Here is a 6,095-nt window from a genome sequence, read left to right as displayed (position 1 = left end):
GTATGTTCTGCAAAAAGAAACATTCAACATACTGTTGTGCTAATTATCCAACCAGAGACACTCGTATGGAGCGACTCCAGGAATTAGGGAGATGTGCAAGGTGTCTCAAGTCACACAACATAGACTATTGTGATACCCAATTCAACACCTGTAACAGGTGTAGAAGAGGTAGGCACCATGCAGCACTGTGCAAATATACGAAATTAACGTATTCAAGACCCAAGGTGGAAGATAGCATTCCCACCACAGTACAGTACTGCAAGGTGCAACAAACAAAGAGTGTCCAATCGGCAAAGTCTAAAGGTAATACGACTTTGCCTACTGCCCAAATTACCATCCTGAATAAGAGGGCCAAGGTCCATACCCGAGGGTTGTTTGACCAAGGATCCCAGAGAACATACATCACTAAAAGGTTGGCAGATGAATTACAATTAAGGCCTGTAGCCCAGATGTCATTCAACATCTCAGGGTTTGTAACAGATGCAGGATCTCAAGTCTACCAGGTGGTACAACCATCAGTACGCTTAGGCAGGTACGTCTGTCGAGTACAAGCCATTGTGGTGGACAAAATACCAGTAGACCTACAAGTTCAAGGTCTGAGAGCAACAGCCAAATTCCTGAGAAATAGAGGAATAAAATTGGCAGATAATATTAAGTCTGATCACCTCACTGACTTCGGTCTCCTTGTTGGGACAGACTATTGTCATCGATTCATCGGTAGCCCTACTAAATATCAGGGTATAACCATGTTAAACTCTGCAGGAGGTAAATTACTCTCAGGCCCAGTATCAAGCCTGAGGAGACCTATGCCTGCAGATAAACAATACCAATAGAAATCTAAATTTGTCAGCTGATTATATTTCTCCAGTAGCATTATACTAAGGAGATTACAGCTGACTATAGTAACAGAGGTTGATGTTAGTATCATCATTTAAAGCTGAAGATGAGTTCATGAGGCCTCAGTGGCAAATCAGTGAACAGTAGCCTAAAACAGCTACAAGTCACTGCGACCAATGTCACTGAACCCACTGCAGTCTCAGAACCATACTTTACTTTAATGATGAGCTATTCAATCTTCTAAATCAATTAACTAAATTAAACCCCAATAAATCTGATGACTGATTTGATACATTTATTATTTAATCAAGATGTATTCCATGGGCCTCAGTGTTTATATATCAGTGACCAGTTACCTGAACAAACTTCAAGTTATATCTAATGTCACTGATCTCACTGCAGTCCCTGAATCATACTTGACTGTAGGTACTTGATCACATCCAGTCTTCTGGGTTAAATAATATGTAATAAGGCTTGAATATTAGCCTTTCAAGAGTTGACAGGGAAATGAAATCGCATTAGACTTCTAACCCCTGCAACTCTAGTACGGGACATCCGTCCTGTACGAACAGACACACAAATGTGTGATTACTAACTACTAACATCAAATTAATCTAATAATTCGAAGGAGGAGTATCGGTGTTCGTCTGTTCTAATTAGGACTTCGACCCGTGAGCAGCCCCTGGGGAATTATGTCGGAAAATCCGACACCATTTAATAATCATACAGATAATAACTGTATTACCAACAAGTTACCCATAGAAAACGTAACTTGTAGTGGAATTACCGTCTAAGAAAACGGGATATCATCACCACATACTATTATAATTCACCAGCTATTCTGCTGGGAATTATTCTTAAATACATAAGTCTTTGGACTTTACCATCATAAAAAACATCTTATATAAATTAACTTAATTATCAATATTAAAGTAGAGTAAATGTGACCCTTCTATCACGTTCTGAAATCTGGACAATGTAAGCCAGGCGTCAGAGTGGAGGAAGGAGGGCAGCCATTGTTGTTATATTGAGACCAGAGGCTCACACGGGAGCAAATTCGGCTCCTGTTAAATTTACTTGGACGTAGTGTTATGGAACCCAAAGGTGTACCATTGTCAACACGCTGTCTACAAATACAAGTTAAGTGTCTATCCGAAACCCGTTTATCATTCATTTATGGCCATTAATGTCAGGATATAGGGTTAGCCGGTTAGAACGCGAAATCGCCTCATACTAAAGGTAATTAAGCCAGGTCTTTAATGTTCCATGTACTGTATAGTGTTTTCTCTGATATAGCTTGTCATATATAGGATTCTGGCTTCACAGCTAGCGCACTTTTGACAGGTCAAGACGAGGATGCAAGATTATGTGCACCAGTTACTGGGTGATATGGAAGCTACCTCAAAGAGGATAATTTGGTGTCTACACTCTAGTTATACCTGGTGGACTAACCTGCTGTACTATAAGAGAAGGAACCTCATCAATGTATGTAGCTATTTCTGTAGTTTGATTGGCTGCATATATATATTAATTTAATAACCCCCCCCCCTAATGTGTAGAGGATCGATTTGTGAGATTATGAGATTATTGCAGAAATACAGTCCACTTAACATTATACAAATTGCTATCGAAGTATATAAATTAACGTAAATATAAATTCATATAAATTAAATAAATATAAATCTCACAGGTCGGTTCCCACACCAACAACCACCACACCGACGACCAACACCAACAACCACCACACCAACACCAACACCAACACCACAACCACTATACCGACGACCAACACCAACACCACAACCACTACACCGACGACCAACACCAACACCACAACCACTACACCGACGACCAACACCAACACCACAACCACTACACCGACGACCAACACCAACACCACAACCACTACACCGACGACCAACACCACAACCACTACACCGACGACCAACACCACTACACCGACGACCAACACCACAACCACTACACCGACGACCAACACCACTACACCGACGACCAACACCACTACACCGACGACCAACACCACAACCACTACACCGACGACCAACACCACTACACCGACGACCAACACCACTACACCGACGACCAACACCACTACACCGACGACCAACACCACTACACCGACGACCAACACCACAACCACTACACCGACGACCAACACCACTACACCGACGACCAACACCACTACACCGACGACCAACACCACTACACCGACGACCAACACCACTACACCGACGACCAATACCACAACCCAATCTTCACCATTATTAGTCAATACTCTCCAAGAATACTAAAGAATTCTCGCTTATACATTTTACTTAACAGAATCAACTTTACAAGAATGAGAATTTACAAATGTTTCCAAAACTTAAAGACAATTTTTATTATCGACCAATTCTCTTGAATTCAATTGTTGGTAAACTCGTGAAAACAAAAATCATTTAAGATCAACTTGGATTTTCATTCAGTTCATTCACATATAAGCATAAAGTTTACCTCTGTTGCAACATTTGCAATATGTTTTGCAAGTATTAAATTGCTAAATATTTCAGACAACATGTGATTGGTTTATCACACGCGTGTGACGACACTGTCCACCTGTGAGTGACGGTACCTGTGAGTGACGGTATCTAAGAGTGACGGTACCTGAGAGTGACGGTACCTGAGAGTGACGGTACCTGAGAGTGACGGCACCTGAGAGTGACGGTACCTGAGAGTGACGGTACCTGAGAGTGACGGGTACCTGAGAGTGACGGGTACCTGAGAGTGACAGGTACCTGAGAGTGACTGGTACCTGAGAGTGACGGTACCTGTGAGTGACTGGTACCTGAGAGTGTCGGTACCTGAGAGTGACGGTACCTGAGAGTGACGGTACCTGAGAGTGACGGGTACCTGAGAGTGACGGGTACATGAGAGTGACGGTACTTGAGTGACGGTACCTGAGAGTGACGGTACCTGAGAGTGACGGGTACCTGAGAGTGACGGGTACCTGAGAGTGACGGGTACCTGAGAGTGACGGTACTTGAGTGACGGTACCTGAGAGTGACGGTACCTGAGAGTGACGGTACCTGAGAGTGACGGGTACCTGAGAGTGACGGGTACCTGAGAGTGGCGGGTACCTGAGAGTGACGGTACCTGAGAGTGACGGTACCTGAGAGTGACTGGTACCTGAGAGTGAGGGTACCTGAGAGTGACGGTACCTGAGAGTGACGGGTACCTGAGAGTGACGGTACCTGAGAGTGACGGGTACCTGAGAGTGACGGGTACCTGAGAGTGACGGGTACCTGAGTGACGGGTACCAGAGAGTGACGGTACCTGAGAGTGACGATACCTGAGAGTGACGGGTACCTGAGAGTGACGGGTACCTGAGTGACGGTACCTGAGAGTGACGGTACCTGAGAGTGACGGTACCTGAGAGTGACGATACCTGAGGGTGACGGTACCTGAGTGACAGGTACCTGAGAGTGACGGTACCTGAGAGTGACGGTACCTGAGAGTGACGGGTTCCTGAGAGTGACAGGTACCTGAGAGTGACGGTACCTGAAAGTGACGGGTATCTGAGAGTGCCGGGAGTAGTGGGAAACGAGACTAGAGTGCAAGGTTTTGCTTATTTCTGAGTTGCTCTCTGGTCTCAGTTATTGCCCTAACTTATCTGGTAGTTATATATTTAGTGTCCGGCCAAGGATCGTTTATTTAAGCATAGGATAAAATGAAATCCATTCATATGAAACAAAGGGGAGTAACACAGAGCCTGAACTAACATGTATCTCAGGGTTCACCCTAGTATTTACCCAGGTCTTTTTCCTACATCTAAAACTTATCCAGTTTATACCCATTGTTTCGTGTTCTGTCTCGGGTTGATATGTTTAATAGGCTGTTAATATCCCATTTCACATGTCCATTCTCTCACCCCCTATTTCTTCGCCTTTCTAGAGATTGTAATTTAAGCTTTGTCAATCTTTCCTTAAGGATTGCTTATCAGGCATAGGGGAAAATAAAAATGAAAAACCCCGCTATCATCCATTTATATGAAAACAGCCCCCCCCCCCCCCCCGGCACGGTGACTTCAATTGGGAGTTCAGTAGTAATCCAAATATAAATATTTTGCTGATAGTCCTATGTACGTCTCTCAATCGCTCAAAAAAAACATCCCCCCCCCCACCTTACTGTAGCATATAACAAATCAAAATACTCATTCAGTGTACATATATCTGAACTGCATTGAGTAAAAAGCGGCTTCGCATGGTTTTGGAACAGGCCTTCTGCAGTTACCTTCTTTCTGACGCCATCATCCCTAATGCGGTCTGGTCCGTCAATAGGGCGCGTTGGTTTTATACATGACGTTACAAGCGGTTCCAAGGAAGGAACCCGCCTCTCATTAGCACATTCCTAATCTCTCTACTGTTCTCTGCAAGTGACATCACAGGCCATATCATGATGTCTTGCATCTACTAATATCCTAGCTCATTGTATCATTGCACATATGTTTGTTATTCAATTCATAAGGTGGAACAAACCCTCCTAACCTGACCTATTATAAACAAAACAAAAATACATTTCTACAGGTCGCTGTTGTTGTTTAGCGACCTCAGTATAGGGATAGAGTATTAGCTCCCATTAACAAATAGGTGTTATTAAGGCGCCACTACAACCTGACTGTTCAACTGTGTGTGACGTCACCAGATGGACAATGAGGGCCCTAGCATGATGCATATCTATGTAGTTTATAGTTAATGTTATTATTCAAAAATGACTGGAGTAACCATCCCCCACCTAGCCTAACCTAACCTAACCTAATCACAGGTTTGAGAATAAACATTTTAGTCATCCACAACGGTCATCGTTCATTATGTAGTGATGACTTCAAAACTATAATAGCAACCCAAATGTCGTACCGCAATTTGAGGTGAATCGTACGTCTGGCAGCATTACAGGTAAGCTGAACATAAGAATAAAGGTAACTGCAGAAGGTCTATTAGCCCATACGAGGCAGTTCCTATTTATAACCACCTAATCTCATTCATATATATGTCCAACCTGCGCTTAAAACAATCAAGGGACCCCACTTCCAATATTAGTTTACAATAATAGTTTATAATATATAGCACACATTATAGTTCTTTACAACTCAGCAATTATGAAACGCTGTAGATAGATGAACAAATCCTCAAGGGCCGTGACGAGGATTCGAACCTGCGTTCGAGAGCATCCCAGACGCTGCCTTAATCGACTGAGCAGCG

Source organism: Procambarus clarkii, chromosome 75 (genome assembly GCF_040958095.1).
Source record: "Procambarus clarkii isolate CNS0578487 chromosome 75, FALCON_Pclarkii_2.0, whole genome shotgun sequence".
Taxonomy (NCBI): Eukaryota; Metazoa; Arthropoda; class Malacostraca; order Decapoda; family Cambaridae; genus Procambarus; species Procambarus clarkii.
The sequence above is the reverse complement of the archived record's forward strand: the minus strand, read 5'-3'. Positions refer to the sequence as shown.